The sequence below is a fragment of the Podarcis tiliguerta genome (assembly GCF_965153285.1).
Source record: "Podarcis tiliguerta genome assembly, chromosome: 7".
In the NCBI taxonomy this organism is placed as follows: domain Eukaryota; kingdom Metazoa; phylum Chordata; class Lepidosauria; order Squamata; family Lacertidae; genus Podarcis; species Podarcis tiliguerta.
Window position 1 is genome coordinate 10,055,137 of NC_139540.1, and position 21,110 is coordinate 10,076,246.

Below are 21,110 nucleotides of genomic sequence, written 5' to 3' on the forward strand. Positions count from 1 at the left end.
GGGGTGAGCTCCCGTTGCTCGGTCCCCGCTCCTGCCAACCTAGCAGTTCGAAAGCACGTAAAAAGTGCAAGTAGATAAATAGGTACCGCTCTGGCGGGAAGGTAAACGGTGTTTAGTCATGCTGGCCACATGACTCGGAAGCTGTACGCCGGCTCCCTTGGCCAATAAAGCGAGATGAGTGCCGCAACCCCAGAGTCGGCCACGACTGGACCCTTTACCTTTACCTTTTAGGTCATAAAATGGCAGAGGTGGAAATGACCTCAGGGGTCATCTGGCCCAACCCCGACCATGCAAAGAGTCCATTGTCTAGCTTCTGCTTAAATGTCTCTGGTGAAGGAGAGTCCAGCTTGCAAGACAGCTTGTTCCACTGTTTCGCCAGGGAACTCTTGGATATCTCAGTTGGTTAGAGCATGGTGCCAATGACGCCAAGTTTGCAGGTTCAATCCTCGTATGGGACAGCTGCATATTCCTTGCATTGCAGGGGGTTGGATAGATGAACCCTCAGGTTCCCTTCCAACTCTACAATCCTATGATTCCAACAATATTAACTGAAATCCCTTTGTTTTAATTTCAACCCATTGCTTCGGGTTTTGCCCTCCAGAGCGGCAGAAATCAGATTTGCTCCATCTGTGCACCAACCCTTTAAAATACTTGGAGATGGCTGTTATGTTACCATGTGTGGCTTTAAAAAAAAGAGGATTAGATAAATTCACGGGAGAAAATTCTATCGATGGCTTCTGGCCACCACAATGGCTGCATTCTGCATCCACGGACGGAGTCGAGTTGTCTGAACCCTGAAAAAATGAAGCTCCCCAACATGCAATTCCTTTGCAGCACTGATGTAGGTCCTGGGGGCATTTTTGCAGGGGAGAACTGGAATGCGGAAGGGGGGGGGCGTTGCTTAACCCTCCCCCAGAAAGCTGATTCTCTCCACTGCAAATGTCCCAACCTAGCAGTTAGTTCATGTTCTGGGCAGCCTCCAAAACTCAGCCGGTGCAGAAATACTCCCCTGGGTGGATGGGCGTTTTAGTTAGTGTGTATCATGCGCTGGAGGGGTTAAACACACACAGATCTCCCCCTGTAAGTTCCCCAATCTTCCGCAATCTCCGTTATCTCAGGAAACTTTTGAGTTCGGACACATGCACAAATAACGTTTAGTTTGGCAGATGGTTTTGCTGGCTTATTCCGTGTCCCTGGGCATTCTGCCAGTCCTAAGATTTGGTATCAGCAGTTCTTGGCCACAAATGAACAAACAGAAATAGCTGGGGCGGGGACGGGGGCAGTGACCTGTAGGAGCACCAGGTTCTGCATCGCTTGTGCCGTGTGCCCAGTTTTAGCAGATTGTGGTGTGGGTGTGTTTGTTTAGCAGGGCCAACGGTCAGGAATAACGGGAAGAAACTGTCGGACAACAACAACAACAAGAGTCTCCATTCCTGATCTGCAAGCTCTTCTTCCCAATAGATCAGCGGCAAAGCTTTGGCAGACCAAGGTTGTGCTTACATGCCATGGAAATCCGTAAAGTTTGGCTTATCATGTGTGCACCCATATTTCTTCTCACTTGTGCTTGGAGGAAACAAAACACAATTCCTGGTGTAGAGTTGAATCTGAAATTCAAGAAACTATGATGCAGCTAGAGTTTGTCCTTGGCTTACTGATGATCATGGTTTCCTGGAGCGAAGCAAAGCAATATGGGTTGGGACGTATTAGTAGTAGTAATTAATAATAATAATAATAAACAATAATTAATAAATTTTTATTAGTTATATCCCGCCCATCTGGCTGGGTTTCCCCAGGCACCCTGGGTGGCTTACAAAATACAGTGGTACCTTGGTTGTTGAACTTAATCGGTTCTGGGAGTCCATTCGACTCACAGAACCATTTGAAAACCAAGGCACAGCTTTTAAAACCAAGTCGGAAGCTGCATCGGATGTTCGGCTTCCCAAAAACGTTCACAAACCGGAACGCTTATGGGTTTGCAGCGTTGGGAGCCGATTTGGTCGGGAGCCAAGCCGTTTGACAACCAAGGTACCACTGTATATAAAAACATAACAAAACACCAAACATTAAAAAGCAGAATCTCTTATACAGACTCTAAAGAAACCAATCAATCAGTAGAATAATAAAAACAAAATAGTAATAATCAGTTCAGTTACACCCAAATTAAAATAACTGCCAGCCCCAACTAAACATTGAACCAACCCCAACCCAACAAAAAACAAAACAGAGGAACCAAAATCAAAATGGTTTAAAATATTTTAAAACATTTTAGCCAGTTGCCCCAATCCAAGAGTTGTTCCAGCAATGTCTCTCCGGCCTCCCAGGAGCCTCTTGGTTCTTCAGGGCGAGTCTGGGTTCCGCCCCCTAGGCCAGGTAGAAATGGGTCATGCAGCGGGGAGCAGGTCTTCTAGTCTTGTGAGCTTATGGACTTTGTTACAAACCTTGGGCGAGGTTTGCTTTGGATACTGGCAAATAAAGCCATTATGGTATATTGGCACAATTTGCAAAGCAGAGCTTGAGCGCATGTCTTTGCATCTGCTCAGCTGTATCTCTCGCCTCTTTGCTGCCTCCCCTGACGAAATGTACTGTATTTTTTGCACCATAACACTCACTTTTTTCCTCCTAGAAAGTAAGGGGAAATGTCTGTGCGTGTTATGGAGGGAATGCCTACGGGTGGCATGCCTACGGATTTTCCTCCTCTAAAAACTACGTGCGTGTTATGGTCGGGTGCGTGTTATAGAGCGAAAAATACGGTATGTTGCAAGCTCTCCAGAGATCAACAACCTTTCCCTTTCCTGCTTCTAAACCACTCGGATACAAGGTCCGCTCAGAACATTAGGATAATTATCCGTGGCAGAAAGCCTGCCTGCCCCTGTATAGATCTGTAAGATCGCTTAGATCTGTGGTTCCTAAATTTGTACAGTACCCTCCCCCCCGCCTCAGGGATTTCCTAGTAGGGCAGTAAGAGGCAAAGGAGTTTAAGTGGGGTGCCTTTGAGAAGCTGGTGTCTGTGGATCAAGTTTTCATCAGTTTTGTTGAATTAATTAAACTAATGACCAGAGAACCACGAAGAGCTGAAGGGCAACACAACATGCCATGGAATGTGGGGTGTTAGGAACGTCATCAAAATGTGATAAGAAGTGACTCAGGCCGATGGAATAATGCAGTGTTAGTGTGGAGACCCTACATTTTTGAAAGTCCAGGGGGACTGACCACCTCTGTGATGGGTGGACAAAGACTAGCAGGAGGGCTTACAATACGTAGGTAAGGGAAGCAAACAACACAGAACTCTGGAGAGAAATTGGAGAGGCTCATATCCAAAGATAGATTGCGAGACTCCACAGAAGAATGGAACTAAATCGTTTTAATTGGATTTGGAATAAATGTGCAATTAATTGTTAACTGTTTTGGATTTTGCTGCGCTGTTATCTTTCTCACTGGGCTCTTTTGAATAATGCTTTTATAGGGTAGGGTAGGCGCTGTGGGTTAAACGCGGGTGGCACTGTGGGTTAAACCACAGAGCCTAGGACTTGCTGATCAGAAGGTCGGCGGTTCAAATCCCCATGATGGGGTGAGCTCCCGTTGCTCAGTCCCTGCTCCTGCCAACCTAGCAGTTCGAAAGCACGCCAGTGCAAATAGGTACCGCTCCAGCGGGAAGGTAAACTGCGTTTCCGTGCGCTGCTCTGGTTCGCCAGAAGCGGTTTAGTCATGCTAGCCACATGACCGGAAGCTGTATGCTGGCTCCCTCGGCCAATAAAGCGAGATGAGTGCCACAACCCCAGAGTCGGCCACGACTGGACCTAATGGTCAGGGGTCCCTTTACCTTTAGGGGACACTGGGGATGAGTTTGTAGAGCCAGTAAGTTTGGGGAACATTGCTGTAGAAGGAGAACAAGTCTGTCTAGGATCTATGTTCAAGATGCCCATTCACCTCCTGCAGAACGTTTATAAGACACATTGCCCAAAGATGAGGAGATTGAGTGCTGCTGCGTAATCAACTTAGGCAAACAGGCAGAGACCCCAAAATGGGGAAAATAACTTGCTAGTGGCAAGGAGAAGCAATGAGTCTTTTGCCCCCTTTGCTTTTCTCGGGCAAATCGGACAGATTTCCCAACCCCTGCATTTCTCTTTCGCCAGAGACGCTTTTTAATGAAAAGATGTGAGCTCCACCCTTCTGCTGCAGTGCAGAGCTTGGGGCAGCTTAACAGTTAAGGTTGACAAAGTGCAAAGAAGCAAGCAAACAATGACTATGCAGTACAATAACAGCAACAGATAAAAATGGCTTTAAAAACTGAAGCCTTGTAAAAACAGGGGGGGGGGGGGGAGCCAGACTCGTCCCTGAACCTCTGATGCCTGCCAGAGCAAAATGACGTGCGCCAGACAGCAAAAGCAAGGGAGCCAACCAGTCCTCCTGTGGCAAGGAGTTCCGCAGTCAAAGACCCCGTCTTCTGATAAGGGCTTTGTGATAGGTTCTACCCATTGTCCCAACCAGCCATGCCTCTGCCATTCTCAGGACCCAGAGAACAGATTCTTCCCTCCCCAGCCAACCTTTCAGGGAGGGCAGGTTTATCTGGGACGGTGTTTATGTCAGCGGCAGCCTATGTGCTGGACTAGATCATAGAATCAAGGTGTTGGAGAATTGGAAGGGACCACGAGGGTCATCGAGTCCAACCCCTTGCAAACCCAGCCAGGTGGGTGGCATATAAATTTATTATTTTTCTTATTAAGCCCTGCTGGACATCTGAAGGCAGCCCTGTTTAGGGAAGCTTTTAATGTTTGATGCATTACCGTATTTTAATATTTTGTTGGAAGCCGCCCAGAGTGGCTGGGGAAACCCAGCCAGATGGGCGGGGTATAAATAATAAATTATTTTATTTTATTTTATTTTATTTTATTTTTTTTTATTTTATTTTATTTTATTTTATTTTATTTTATTTTATTTTATTTTATTTTATTTTATTTTATTTTATTTTATTTTATTTTATTTTTTTATTTTATTTTTACTACCCACTTCCCCATTGTTTGGGGTAAAACATGCCCAATTGGCAATAATATTTTTTTTTAAAACTTCAGTTTAAAAAACCCGAAACTTCAGTGTGTCTGAAAGCACTGACCAGGGGGAGGGAATCAAAGTTATGTTCTTGGGTGGAAAAAAATAAGACCTATTTCTGCTTCATGTGCTGCTAACTCAACATGAGCCTGAAGAATGACATTCCTCAGGACTTCCCTGTGCCTGCAGAGAGCACAATTGCTTCCCCCAAGAAAACCTCCAGTGCGAGATAGTAATAGCAGATATGCAACTCCGAGCTCTCCAAACTGCCATGAGAAGTGCTTGCCATTGTGAGCCTTTGTGATCTGCAAAAACCAAGCTCCATAAAGAGTGCTTCCTACTTGGGATACTGAAGTATTTGGTTAAGGTCAAAGCAGGAGAATGTCGTAGTCCAGTGCTGCCAGCCATGGAGGGAGAAGCCAATTAACCAGTCGAGTACTTGAGGATACGGGGGGGGGGGGGGCAAAGCCCATATACAAGGTTCAGCCCAGTGCTAAGGTCAGGAGCAGGCATAGGCAAACTCGGCCATTCAGATGTTTTGGGACTACAACTCCCATCATCCCTAGCTAACAGGACCAGTGGTCAGGGATGATGGGAATTGTACTCCCAAAACATCTGGAGGGTCAAGTGTGCCTATGCCTGGTCAGGAGTATATCAGTTAATGTAGTCAGGCGATCCAGGGGTCAAGATAACCAGGGTTCAAGGTCACAAGAAGTGGTGTGAGGATAAAGAGAGCCAGTGAGAGGTGTAGAGAGCCAGTGAGAGCCAGTGTGGTGTAGTGGTTAAGAGTGATAGACTCGTAATCTGGGGAACCGGGTTCGCTTCCCCGCTCCTCCACATGCAGCTGCTGGGTGACCTTGGGCTAGTCACACTTCTCTGAAGTCTCTCAGCCCCACTCACCTCACAGAGTGTTTGTTGTGGGGGAGGAAGGGAAAGGAGAATGTTAGCCGCTTTGAGACCTCAGAGGCTTGACAACCATATGTCAGGAGTGCTCTGATGGTGTTTCCTGCTTGGCAGGGGGTTGGACTCGATGGCCCTTGTGGTCTCTTCCAACTCTATGATTCTATGATTCTATGGTTCTCTTCGGGTAGTGATAAAGCGGGATATCAAATCCAAACTCTTCTTCTTCTAAAATGGGAAGGAAGAGATGCTTGAGATCCTTTGAGGAAAGGCGGGACACAAAGGTACCAATAAATCTCTGACCCGCCGGATGTTGTTGCTCTAGCTGCAATCATACTCGACCGTTGATCATGTTGGTTGCAGATGATGGAAATAGAAGCCTAGTGATGTCTGGGGGTTCAGAGGCTCTCCACCCCTATTTTGCAGGAAGCACAGCAGAACTAACTTTGTGACCAGCCAAACATTTGGACACGGTTTTGCTGAGGGAGATCTCTCCATCTTCTCTCGCCGTAACCTCCCCAGCTGCTGTATATCTAAACAGCTACTTGACAATAGCACTTCAAACCAAGGAAATGGAAATTCTGTCTCTCCCCCACTTTATGATGGTGCTGTCATATCCATCTGTGAATACTAAAAATCCTTCTCCTATACAGCTGTCAAAATCAATTTGCTGATACCCTTTCCAAACTGTCATCGTCTCCTATCCCCATTATTATTTCTCCTCCACCTGGCTGGTTCCAGGCAGTCTGAGAGCGGTATTACCTAGCATTGCTGTGGCAGAAACCTTCTTTGGCAGGGGAAGAGACCTCTTACAGCTTGGGCATTGTTTTGCTTTGTGTGGGTTCCCTTCCCAGACTGTTTTGTTTCCCTCCGGCATCAACAAAGCATTGAATAGGAACTTCGATTCTTATAAACAGGGCAGGCCCATGAGACATAGCTTGGAGATGCATTGCCTCACTGGTATTGTTAAACAACTATATGAAGTAATGGCGTCCCCCAAAATATGGCATTCTTCCCCTAATCGTTCTCCATTAATTAATGAGAAAAGAAACTGCAAAGTTATCCAAAATTTCAGTGAAATTCTCATGGATGGGGAGCGGGGTTTTTAGTATGTTTAACTGTAAAGGTAAAGGTACCCCTAACTGTTAGGTCCAGTCGCGGACGACTCTGGGGGTTGCGGCGCTCATCTTGCTTTATTGGCCAAGGGACCCGGCATTTGTCCACAGACAGTTTCCAGGTCATGTGGCCAGCATGACTAAGCTTCTTCTGGCGAACCAGAGCAGCGCATGGCAATGCCGCTTACCTTCCCGCCGGAGTGGTACCTATTTATCTACTTGTACTTTGATGTGCTTTCGAACTGCTAGGTTGGCAGGAGCTGGGACCAAACAACGGGAGCTCACCCCATCGCAGGGATTTGAACCGCCGACCTTCTGATCGGCAAGCCCTAGGCTCTGTGGAGCCTGCTGGATCAGGCCAATGACCCAACAACCCAGCATCCTGTTTTCACTGTGGCCAATCAGATGCTTGTGAGAAGTTGGATTTGAGGCCAAGAGTTCTCTCCCCTCCTGTGTTTTCCAGCAACTGGTATTCAGAGGCACTGCTGCCTCAAACTGTGGAGGCAGAGGATAGCCACCAATAGCCCTCTCCGCCTTGAATTAGTCTTATTTTAAAGCCATCGAAATTGGTGGTCTTCACTGCCTCCTGTGGGAGGGAGCTCCATAGTATAACTATGTACTGCATAAAGAAATGTTTCATTTTACCTCTTGAATCTTCCAGTGTGCTTTCCTTCCTTCTGTAAATCATCTCTGGTGCTTTGCACTCTGCAGCCTCCCTGGGTGCTTTGAACATTCCTGAAGGCGGAAAAAACCCCCAAACACCACCCCATTATGTTCCTGGCTACCTTTTTCTGCAAACGCAGGAAGGCTGCCTCCTGTTTGTAGCAGCTGTTTGTTCCTTGTTTACACCTGTTCGCTGTTTTGAGTAAAATCCTTTAAAGACATCTCTGTGAAGGTAAAAGATCCAAAACCAGTGAGCTTATTGATCTCAGGCATTTTCGTAGCCGGAAGTCATCTTGTCTGGAAAACATTGATTTTGATGAAATGAAGTTTCAGCTGAAAGACAGGGTGCTGAAAATCCCATGTGGGGCCCAGCTGTGCTATAAATTTGAAAAGAAGCATCAGCCGCTTTAAAACAGTCATGACTTCCAAAGAATCCTGGGAGCTGTGGTTTGTTAAGGGTGCTGAGAGTTGTTAGGAGGCTCCCCCTATTCTCCTTCACAGAACTGCAATTCCCAGAGTTCCCTTGGAAGAGGGACGGAATGTTAAACCGTAGGAGAAGTTGATTGTTCAACTGCTCTTGCTTGTCTGGATGGAGGACAGAGAAGGATGCTTAAAAAAAAATGTTTGTGTCTGTGTCAAAACTAGCCAGCAGTACAGAGGTAGAATCTACATTTGTGGCTCTGCCCACCATTGTCATGCGGCCCTTGGAATATTGTCCCAAAAGGAATGTGGCCCTTGGATTAAAAATATTCCCCATCCTTGATTGAAAGGGTGCAAAGCCAACCTGTTTTGCCTAGTGCAATATTTTAAATTATTCCTCTTTGGAGAGGATCTCCTGTTTTCTCTTCTTGAAAAGATCTCTCACGAGCAAAAGTATCTAAAGGACAGCGCTTGAATGATCTCACATGTTTTTATTATTTTATTTCTTATACAAGTATTGAGGCACATGGTCTCTCGGTGCCACCTGCATGTGCAAATATCTGGCTCATTTAAGACCATAGAACCTTTATTCTCAATAACAATGGAACTCACAGGTGGAGAATACGTTTACTCTTCCGTATATTTATTATCTGTAAAGGGAGTATTTGTAGGAGTTCATAGGTTATTGTCCCTTTGTTGCTGCGCTGTATATTTGTCCTTTTAGTCCTTTCAGACTCTGTCAATATATGCTTTACATTTCTGATTCTTTGTCCCCCCCCCCCCTCCGTTAGTTATGCTTGCACTTTTTCATATAACAATCTGCAAGCTCCATTTTTCTGAACGTTGCTGTTCTCTGCAGTTTCTTGCAGAAAACACGCTCCCAGCTCTCCCAAGTGTGCTTGCTGGCTCTTCTCTGATTCCCATCTTTAGGCTCGCCACTTGATTTCTCAGCGTTTGATTACCAAACACTCGAGTGGCAACTGGATATGTAGGAGCTGCCGAGTTGGAAAAGGGCAATCAAAATGATCAGGGATCTCTGGATCAGGATTCCCCCTGCTCTGCAAGGGGGAAAATTGCAGCTTTGGGGGCTTTTTAGCTGAGGAAATGCAAGTAAAAAAGGAGGGTTAATGACAGAAAAGTAGAGACATCACCTTGCCAACAAAGGTCCGTATAGTTAAAGCTATGGTTTTCCCAGTAGTGATGTATAGAAGTGAGAGCTGGACCATAAAGAAGGCTGGTCGCCGAAGAATTGATGCTTTTGAATTATGGTGCTGGAGGAGACTCCTGAGAGTCCCATGGACTGCAAGAAGAACAAACCTATCCATTCTGAAGGAAATCAGCCCTGAGTGCTCACAGGAAGGATCCTGAAGCTGAGGCTCCAATACTTTGGCCACCTCATGAGAAGAGAAGACCCTCTGGAAAAGACCCTGATGTTGGGAAAGATGGAGAGCACAAGGAGAAGGGGACGACAGAGGACGAGATGGTTGGACAGTGTTCTCGAAGCTACAAACATGAGTCTGACCAAACTGCGGGAGGCAGTGGAAGACAGGAGTGCCTGGCGTGCTCTGGTCCATGGGGTCACGAAGAGTCGGACACGACTAAACAACTAAACAACAACACAATGACAGAGTGTAATAAACTTTTGCAGGGCATGCAGAAAGTAGATGGAGACAGAAATCATTGGAGACGGCTGCTTGTCGTGATGGTTGTTGCGCAATCTCCATGATCAGATCTGAATGCCAGTCACTAGGAGCTGCAAGAGTTGCACTCATCTCTTGCTTCCGGTAGACATCTGGTTAGCTCCTGTGTGATAGGGGTTGGTTCACTAGGCAAGCACTTCACAGAATCACAGTATGGTAGCGTTGGAAGGGGACCACAAGGGTTTATCTAGTCCAACCATCATCCAAAATTCGCCAGGCACCAGGCTCATTTTGCACCTGGCTATTGGCCGCTTGTGACCGAGTGAAGATGCCCAGGCCTGACATCTCTGCCATCTGGAGGTGCACGTCTGGCGATCCTTTTATCTTGCCTGTTTTCACACACTAGCAACGCATCCTGTAGAATTCTATCCGTGATATTGTAGCTGCACAATCAGAACGAATTTCAGGAGCCAGAAAGTTGTACGGCGGTACCCCAAGTTACATACGCCTCAGGTTACAAACACTTCAGGTTACAAACTCTGCTAACCTAGAAGAGTTACCTCGAGTTGAGAACTTTGCCCCAGGATGAGAATGGAAATCGTGTGCCGGCAGCACAGCGGCAGCAAGAGGCCCCATTAGCAGAAGCACTAGAGGCAGTTAAGAATAGTTTCAGGTTAAGTACGGACCCCCGGAATGAATTAAGTTCGTAACTAGAGGTACCACTGTATTGGAAGAGTACGACTTTTGAGCTGTTCGGCCCCAAAATGACAACTAGGCATTCTGTTTTGGTGACTGTAACCCCTGGTTTAAGGAGCCATTTGCTGCCTAGCTTATATATACAAGTTTCTAACACTGAGTCCAGCATCCTGTTCTTAACTGTCTGCATTGGTAAGGGACCCATCTATGTATTTAAAGTGGCATCCCTCAGACCTTGTGGGAGGCCGGACTATATTGGGGGGGGGGGATGAATGAATTCCTATGCCCCACAAATAACCCAGAGATGCATTTTAAATAAAAGCACACATTCTACTCATGTAAAAACACCAGGCAGGCCTTACAAATAACCCAGAGATGCATTTTAAACAAAAGTACACATTCTACTCATGTAAAAACATGCTGATTCCTGGACCGTCTGTGGACTGGATTTAGAAGGCGATTGGGCCAGATCCGGCCCCCGGGACTTATTTTGCCTACCCATTATATCATAGATCAGGCAAAGCCTTTCACTTCAGTTGAAAGGAACACTCTGTCCCTGGTATTCCCATCTGCAATGGCCCATTCACACATGGAAAGAATCGCTCCCGACATCCTTTTTATTCCTCAGTCAAGATGACTTGCAGTCAGGATATTACTGGGGCTGTCCCACATGGTCCTGCTTTCAACGCAGTTTGTGAAAGTTTTGGGGCGGTCACAGTCCTGCCACTTCCTGCTGAAATCTCACAACTCTTTGTATCACAAATGTTCCGATTATTTTTTGTCCCACGTCTGCGGGACTATTGCCCTTCCAGACAGTGATAATGTGGTAGCATTAAAGTGGAGAATATAAGTCCACCAAAGACACACTGTTTTTGTGGGAAGAACAAGTTGCAGAGAACACCCACAATAAAATTGCAGACTGGAGGAACAGTCAAGGGCTGTGTGTGTGTGTGTGTGTGTGTGTGAGAGAGAGAGAGAGAGAGAGAGAGAGAGAGAATTGCCACTATATCCTTTCTGGCTGATTTCCATATACAGTGGTACCTCAGGTTATATACGCTTCTGGTTACATACGCTTCAGGTTACAGACACCGCTAACCCTGAAATCGTGCTTCAGATTAAGAACTTTGCTTCAGGATAAGAACAGGATAAGAACTGCTACCGGTGCAGTGGTAGCAGGAGGCCCCATTAGCTAAAGTGGTGCTTCAGGTTAAGAACAGTTTCAGGTTAAGTATGGACCTCCGGAACGAATTAAGTACTTAACCCGAGTACCACTGTAAAAGACCACTCACTAACCTGCCCCACAAGGACCATTTTTCTACCAGGACATCATTTCATCAGCCCCTGAAAAATATTTTTGAAGTCAAGGAGGTGACTTGACCTGTTTCCCAGTTCTGCAGAAGAAGAACTAAGGCACTAGCACATTGTTAGATTCTTCCCTATCTCCCATAAGGAAATGTACCTTTCAGCGTAGGGATTTCTCTGCCCACTCTCAATAATTTCCTCACTTGAATAAGTAGTGCTCATTTCGAATTCCAAAGCCAGGATCTCCTTTGCTTTGAAGTTACCTCGGACTTCACAGGTGTAAAAGTTGTATGTTCTCCAGTCAGTCGGACTCGTGTAATTTCCTATCGCTTGAATGGAGGGCTCTGCGGGGGGCCTTCAAAAGGAAATGGACCCCCGATAGACATCATAAGCTTGTGGGCTTTAATTTGAAGGCAGCTAGCAATCTCCCCCGACAAGAAGCCGGGAGCTGGTAGGAGGAATAAATCAGCATATTCTTAGAGTTTAGAGTCCTCTGGCACAAATGGAAATAAATCCTGAGAAGGAAGCTGAAGAAGACGGAAGCGTTTGAAAAGCCACTCGAATCTGCCTCCCGGGCATGTTTGCACATGGCAAGGTGCATAGGGTGGTATTCAGCTACGTTTTACTCAGAGTAAACCCGCTGAAATGAAAAAAGTTCACTGAATGCCCCTGGTATCTGGTCCCTGAGAAGCTGACCCTCAGACAACTGAAATAAAGTTCCCTGCCTGAATTCATGCAGAGGCAAATCTGCTATGAAATTTAACAAATATTAAGCTCCAGATGCCCTAATCCGGGGGGGGGGGTCCCCTGGATCAGACTTCAGTCCTCCTTGTTAAAAAATATTGGATCTAATAGTCTAGATTACAGTTGCACAACCCAATTTGACTACTATATATATGTATATGTGTGTGTGTATATATATGTATGTGTGTATATATGTATATGTATATATGTATATGTGCGTGTGTAGATAGATAGATAGATAGATGATAGATTCAACAATCCCAAAGTTTGAGAGTGGGTAGCATAGATGTCGTAAAGGTGAACTGTCTCGGCAAGTTGGCTGTTCTGCTGAAGAGCACTTAACTTGATGCATATTGCCTCTAGAAAAGGGCATTGCAAGGAAGCTCTCATACAATGACACTGTACATGAATAGGTTGCTAGAAAAACCAGAAAAAGAGTATTTTGTAAAATGTGCTCCTTGTAATATGAGATAATTCAGTTCAGCAGTTTTAATCAAAATCTGAGATGTAGTAGTTACATTAAAAAAAGGAAATTCTGGTAGAACAGCCCCACTGAAGGAGATAAAAGTGGTTACCCAAACCTCACTGTTGCTTTGCGAAGGGGCCCCCATGAAAATTCAAGGTTCAGGGCCACAATAATGTAGGTCCGCCACTGCATTCATGGCCTTTTCTTGAATTTCCTAGAAGCTGACTGATGCTGGAAATTGAACTCTGGACTATATAGATTTCTGCACTGGTCTGACAAGGCAGTTGTGATGTTTTTAGAATTGTTTGTGCTGATTCAGAGGAGGTGGACGGGTTGTTCTGTGCTTGGCTCCCCGTGTTCCCTGTGGGCTGATGTCCCGCCCCCCCCAAACACCTGATTTGCTTGTGACTGGTGGCAAAGTGGCCACCTGCACCCATGAGCAGGCAATTCAAAGCAAGCACTGTGGGGCGTGGGACTGCTTGCATGTGAAAGATGTATGAGGCTGAGCCAGACAGCTGGTGCGTCTAGATCAGGGCTGTCTACACTTCCAGCAGCTCTCCACAGTTTCACGCAGGAGTGTTTCGTTAGGGACTGATCTAGGAACCTTCCACATGACAAACACTGCGCCCTTCTCCAAAGGACTGCAAACATCGTAAGTGGCCTTATGATTGAACCACTGTTGATCCGTCTAGAGAGCCAGTGTGGTGTAGTGGTTAAGAGCGGTAGTCACGTAATCTGGGTAACCGGGTTTGCGTCTCCGCTCCTCCACATGCAGCTGCTGGGTGACCTTGGGCCAGTCACAGTCTCTCAGCCCCACTCACCTCACAGAGTGTTTGTTGTAGGGGAGGAAGGGAAAGGAGAATGTTAGCCGCTTTGAGACTCCTTAAAAGGGAGTGAAAGGCGGGATATCAAATCCAAACTCTTCTTCTTCTTCTTCTTAGTTTAGCCTTATCTACCAGTGTTAGAAACTCAGATGTATAAACTAGGCACCAAACAGCTTCTTAAACCAAGGCTATACTGGCCAAAACGGAATTTCTAGTTGCCATTTTTCGGCAAGATGGCTCTAAGGTCTTATTTTTCAAAGGATCGACTGACTTATCAGTTAAACATCTGGCTAGGGGAAGATCTTTGAGAACTTAACGGAAGAAAAATCACTTGATCCAGGGACAGCCCACCTATATATTGGCCTCTTTTTCTTAATGGTGACACGGGCCATTCATAGCGTAGGAATATTCTTCACAACCGTGAGCAGGGCAGCCGGGTGGGGTAAGTGAAGGCAAGTAACAACAACAACAACAACAACAACAACAACAACTTATTATTTATACCCCACCCATCTGGCTGGGTTTCCCCAGCCGCACTGGGCGGCTTCCAACAATAGATTAAAAATACATTAAAACATCAATCATTAAAAACTTCCCTAAACCAGGGCTGCCTTCAGATGTCTTCTAAACATCAGATAGTTGTTTATTTCTTTGACATCTGATGGGAGGGCATTCCACAGGGCAGGCACCACTACCTAGAAGGAGAATGTTGTTCACTGCTCCTCTCAGGCTGCACAGAAAAAGCATTTTGGTTCCTGAAATTCGTTCTGCATGCGCAGATAAAATATGATGGATAGAATTCTACAGGATGGGGTGTTAGTGTGTACAAACAGTCCAGATCCACGGATTCCCAGGCATGTACCTCCGGATGGTGGAGATGTCAGGCACCATCCTGGCACCCAGGCATCTTCGCTTGGTCACAAGTGGCCGAGAGGCGCATAATGCGCCTGGCTAATTTCAAACGCTATTGTCTACACCAGGGGAAACTGATTCTGTGCCCTCCATATCCTATTGAATTATGACATCTCTGGTCATCAGATAATGGGAGATTTGACCCAGCAACATCTCTGGGGTGCCAGAGTGGGGTGCTATTGGCTACAGCAGCAGCTCAATGGGGTCTCAGGGTGAAGACTTTCCCTGTTCTAGTAGGCGGTATCAGGGACTGGACATGTGATTGAGCTTGTGCTCTTCCACTGAGCTGTGATTCGTCACATGATCACTGGCCACAGATGCGGCTCATGATCTCTAACATTTCAACGGGTGAAAGCATAGGGTGCTGTGACCAATATCTCTCCAATATCTCTGTTATTCGCAAACCCCCAAACCACAGGCTGATTTAGCCATCTCCACTGTTTACAAATTATTCTTATTAATTTGCTCTACCCTAAGGTTTCGGGACAGGTTACAGCATTAAAACACAATGTTAAATGCAGTTTAACGCAACTTAACAGTCACAAAATAAGCGGGTCCTAAAAATACACACCTCAAGTGTCAAAAGCTGCAATTACTATCATTGTACTTCCTTCCTTGCTCTCTCTCTCTTTCTTTCTCTCTCTGTGTGTGTGTTGGTGTTGTGGTTTTTGTGTGCAATATCCTGGCCTGCAGTGGCTTTCTGAAGGAGGCCGGCTTAGTAAACTGACCACAGTAGTTTAGTTTTAAATGACTTGGGGGCGTTTAATCTCTCCCGGGATCTGGTTTTGCTTATTATAGAGTAGCTGAAACTCAAAAGCATTTAGAAGGTGGTTATTGCCAGGGGCGGGTGGGTGGGAGAGGCGTTGATGAACGGGTGGTTTATCAGTCATTAAATGCATGTGAGTTTGTCACTATAGTAACTTTATAGAAAACTTCAACTCGGATTTCAGATTTGCGCTTTGCAGTGCAAGCAAGTCAATGCATACATTAAGGAAACCGGAATTTTCTGTGCTGCACATTTTATACCAAAGAACAGCCACGTTTAACACAGTTGGGGGGAAGCACCCCTGCAGGCAGAGCCTTAAGCAAGGGGGGGCAGTCTTGGTGATTTGTAAGTTGTTGGGAAATTTTATTTTACTTTAAGATACAGCCTGCCCATTGTACAGGATGAGCCTCCGTGTTTTCGACGGCAGAATATCAGATTGCAGAGTAGGTGTCTTTTGTTTCGTTTTGTAAATGTCACCCACACCAGAATCTCCCTCCGCACGCTTTAAACTTGCAAGTGGGAGAGGAAACTTCACAAACCCTTTCTCTCTGCACTGTGGATTTATTCCATAAAAAATTATGCATCACTTGATTGTAAAAACAAAACCCAAACAAACTTCAAAGCAGTTAACAAAAGGGTATTAAAATCGAGGGAAAACTCAGTCGTATTTTAAAACACGCAAAAGTTTTAAAATACTAAAGCAAATTAAAATTACTGCAGCTTTCCAAACATCTTTAGGTTTGCCTAAACTAGGGCCTCCGTACGTCCCGACATTACCGGGATTTCAAAGGTGAAATAGACGTCTGGGGGGGGGGGGGATTTGTCCTGGACCTTAGACAAGTCAACAGAAAAATCCCGGGGTTTTGGGTGTAAAAAAAAGAAGCTGAACAAATTTGAAGTTTTCCTTTAAAAAAAGAAGCAGCAGCTCAACAATTTTGGGGGTTTCCTAAAAAAAAAAAAAAGCTCAATCATTTTGGGGTATTCCTAATTTTTTGAGGGTGTCCTGGTTTTTCCTTTTTGAAATATGGCAAATTCAAAGCAGATTAATTCGAAACATCTGGGTAGGCCTGCCTAAGCAAGAATGCTTTTAGCAGGCCCCGGAAAGAGTACAGTGAAGGCGCCTGCTTGATCTCAATAGGAGGGAGTTCGAAAGTGGCAGACAATAAACGACTAACTTCTTACAAGTGCGGAATGAGTGACTATTACGTGGCACTTGCAGGACGTGTACAGTCAGCAGGAAGCTTCCCCTCCCCCTTTATTTTTTTTAAACGAGGGAGCAAGATAAACCCTTTTCGACTTCCTAATTCTGTGCAACCTGAGCCTTTCCAATCAGATGCAGCAGAATGACATGGCAGAATTCTGAGATGGTAGAAGAGACTGATACGATAGCCGTCTTCAAATATCTCAAGGGCTGTCGCATGGAAGAGGGGAGCATGCTTGTTTTTTCCTGCTGCGGAGGGTAGGACTCGAACAAAGGAAGTTACACGTAAGGAAAATCTGACTAAACTTTCTGACAACAAGATCTGTTCGGCAGTGGAACAGACTCCCATGGGAGGTTGTGGATTCTCCTTCCTTGTAGCTTTTTAAGCAGAGGTTGGAAGTCCATCTGTCAAGGATGCTTTAGTAAATATTCCTGTACTGCAGTGAGTTGGGCTAGATTGGGGTCCTTTCCACCTCTTGAGTATGCATGCATACTCAGAGGTGTGAGCTTGTTTTTGCCGGGTAATCTTATTTATATTAGGTCTGCAAATAAATAAATAAAACTATTTTGATCCTATACTACATTGAAATGTTTAAACGTTTCTGATTGTACTTGTGTCTCCCCACCGCAGTTGCCATTCTCTCTTGCCACATCAGTGTGGCACACCACACCCTTTGAAAACCACTGCCCTAGCACAAAAGCTCCACTTAAAAACACACAGACAGACTTTTGCGGTGACTGGGAAATGAGCCGAAAAGTGTGGGGTGAAGGAATGATCAATGGAAAAATACCCACAAGCAAATCAGGATGAAGAGTGATTGTCGAATAACCATTCCATAAAGACCTGACATAGTCATAAAGACCTGACTATGCAAGTTTTGTGCAAGCAGAACGGAGTGAAATAGGTCGTCTGTTAATCTAACCTTAAAAGCACAGAGTGTGTGGATCTTTATAAATGTGCCTTCTAGCAATTGGAGTAAATCTGAACCCTAAAAATATCCGGCTTATTATATTTGTGTTTCTCTCTCTCTCTCTCTCTCTCTCTCTCTCTCTCCCCCCAGAATACATCAACATTCAACAGAGATGTTCTAGTGCAGAGGGACGAGACTAAATCTGCCTCTTCTGGATGCTGCAAGGTATGGCCCTGGGTGGAAAGCAATGTGTTGTTTTGGCATACGTGAGATCATGCCGGTGACTCTACGGCAAAAGGGTCATTCAACTGCATGCTTAGTGATGCAGCCTAAAGTTCAGGCCTGCATGATTTGTGGCCCATCATGCCAGACTCGGCTCACCAGCCATGTTTTGTACTCCCTCCATTTTTAATAGTTCCTTGTTGGAAATAATTGCAGTGAGGTGGAGCCACCATTTGGATGGCTTTAAAAGAGGACGGGACAAATTCTTGGCTTGATCCAGCAGACTCTTCTTCCGTTCATAACACAAAGTTGAAATGATTAATAAATAAATAAATAAATAAAACTGATCTCAAATGTATCTAATCGGTTTTGAAGGCTTTAGCGAGGAATCAAAACATTTTACAGTGCAGAGCAAGTCAGAGAATGGAAAAAGAAATCCAAGCAGCTGAAACTGGCAGAGCTTGTTGCAACCGCCCTGTGCGTTATATTATCACTATTCCCATTGGACAGACTGAGCATGGGAAAATCTGCACACACTGTGCTTGGTATTCTGAATATATATATATATATATATATATATATATATATACCCTAGTGCCAGGTCTTTCTTCCTCTTTGTGCAGCGAAGGCAAACAAAAGACAGCAACAAAATGTAATAAAGAGAATTGCTGCTTGTTCCAGCAAGAGTCAAGATTTGCAAAAAGGATTTTGGAGCACAGTAAGAGTCGGTTTGAGTTGCCAAATTGCAGCCTTGCCTTGCAGGTTAAGTGTGTGTTGCTGGAACATAGGCTCTCGGAGGCAATGTGTGTTTTGAGCACTGAACATCCCAGGATTTTGACTCGAGGGGGCGGGAAATTGTTGGTTATCTTCCTTAGGGCATTTTCTACTCCTGGATTTGTAAGCAGCTGTCATGCACTTAGCCAAGCCAAGCCTATTTAAGCCACTGCTCTCTGCTCTAGCACTCTTCATTATCTTTTAAAAAAATACTTCCTGGGAAAGGAAGGGTAGGCGGCTTGTCCGTCCTGACATGAATGGAAGATCCTACGTGGTCTGCATCACTTTGAAATCAACTGGGGCTGCACATCATCTAAGTACGTCCTCGAGACGGACACGGGTAGCACTGTGGTCTAAACCACTGAGCCTCTCAAGCTTGCTGATCGGAAGGTCGGCGGTTCGAATCCCCGTGACAGGCTGAGCTCCCGTTTGCTCTGTCCCAGCTCCTGGCAACCTAGCAGTTCGAAAGCACACCAGTGCAAGTAGATAAATAGGTACCACCGTGGCAGGAAAGTAAATTGCATTTCCATGCACTTTGGCTTCTGTTACGGTGTTCCGTTGCGCCAGAAGCTGTTTAGTCATGCTGGCCACATGACCTGGAAAGCTGTCTGAAGACAAACGCTGGCTCCCTTGGCCTGAAGCGAGATGAGCACCGCACCCCATAGTCGCCTTTGACTGGACTTAAACTTCCAGGGGTCCTTTACATGTCCCCGAGAGTCACTGAAATAGGACAGTCTTGTGATGAACGATACCAATTTTCGACGAGCAGATGTACCCTGGCTGCTCTTAATGCTGTAGACTGATAAATGATTTAGACTCCGTAATGAGGGGAGCGTATTGAAGGGATCTGTAATGAACGGAAGGAAAATAGCCCAGTCGGGAGTGAGGACATATTGGTAGATGCTCCTGCTAAAGTGGGAAAGCACTTCAGTTCTTCCTGGGTTTCAGTTCCCTTGCAGAGAGAGAAAGGAACACTGGAAGCTGCATTATACATAATCAGGCCATTGGTCACCTTGGCTTAGTGTTTTCTATACCAGGGTTTCCCAAACTTGGGTCTTAACCAGGCTGATACAGCTTAGTCCTTCTTCATTTCTGTCACGAGATGCATTGGAATCATCCCAAGTGACTTTTTGTCATGTCACTCATTAGAAAGTTTATTTCGGGAAAATCATTCTGCATTTGAACAAGGCTAGCTGGCTTGACAGAGGACGGGATGGTTGGACAGTGTTCTCGAAGCTACAAACATGAGTCTGTCCAAACTGCGGGAGGCAGTGGAAGACAGGAGTGCCTGGCGTGCTCTGGTCCATGGGGTCACGAAGAGTCGGACATGACTAAACGACTAAACAACAACAAGCTGGCTTGATGACAGATTCCTGCTCTTTTTCTTTCCTTTTTTAAAAAAGGAAGAGAAATTAAAATTTCAACCACTTGGCTAGATGATTTAATTTATGAACAGGAGCTAAAGTCCTGGGGCCATGAGGTAAAACCATTTGCTCTGGATGACGTCCAGTTGTCGATATGGCCATTGAGGTTTATTCTGCAAGACAGGTGCAAGTTCCTTAACAACTTCATTATTCTCTGCCAAGGCTGCCAATAGGATTTTCTGAGCCAAATACATTACAGATATAGTTTGAAATATCTGTATATACGTACACATTCATATATACAGATATTTCAAACTATATCTGTAATCAAGGATGTCAGTCATTCATCTAATCCATCAGGAATAGCCAACGAAGTGGCTTTCAGATGTTGGAATTTAAATCCCATTATCCCTGACCATTGGGCCATGCAGGCTGGGATTTGTGGTAGCGGTACTCCTACAACATCTGGAGAGAAACACCTTGGCTATCTCCATCATATGACATATACCAAAAGGGACTGATTCTAATTACACAATCACTGCCACTCAATTTCCCCCCAAAATGGCCACACCTATAAATTACCCTACATCATTCCATATGAGTATATCTTTATTCTGATTTATTTCTAGATTAGCATGTATTTAAAGTGTTTAGTGTTCTACAGAACACTAAAATGATAAAAGTATAATAAAGTATAGGATAGAGGAACATAAATAGAATCATTGACTGCAATAATAATTCACTCATAAATGGCATTTTATGTTAGCTGGAAAGGAAGACAGCTGTTAATGTCTAATCCATATTTATTCTTCGTAAAGTGACTGAATGTGCCCTGTAACCTTTGCCATTTCTACAGTGTTCCAGATTTTAAGCAACACATTTTCAGTATTGGTGTTTTACTGTCCTTCTAACTACGTAGCAATCAAAATTTAGCAGCTGAGAAGATTCCATACTATTCTTTACAAAACCTTCAAAATATCATAATAACGTCCCAGCAGAAACTAGTGGCATTCTGTAACTTAGATATAATATAGATTCCTGTGCACCCCCTAAATATGTCCCATGGTTCCCACTAACCCAAAGCAGACTTCGGGGAGGGCATGGGTGGAGGAGCGAGAGAAAAGTCAGGTTGCCAAACGCAAAT

The 21,110-nt window shown here is 45.0% G+C and overlaps 1 protein-coding gene across 3 annotated transcripts in view; it reads left to right on the plus strand.

Moving 5' to 3' along the window:
* The window catches only part of ST3GAL1 (ST3 beta-galactoside alpha-2,3-sialyltransferase 1), a 99,016-nt gene that overhangs the window by 21,705 nt on the left and 56,201 nt on the right, over positions 1 to 21,110 (plus strand). For 2 of the 3 annotated variants that reach the window (XM_083450746.1, XM_083450745.1), the window contains exon 2: positions 17,757 to 17,831. The gene's annotated coding sequence lies outside the window, so the exon portion shown is untranslated. Of the gene's footprint in view, positions 1 to 13,478; positions 13,645 to 17,756; positions 17,832 to 21,110 lie in introns of those variants that run through there. The other variant, XM_083450747.1, reaches the window with a different exon arrangement.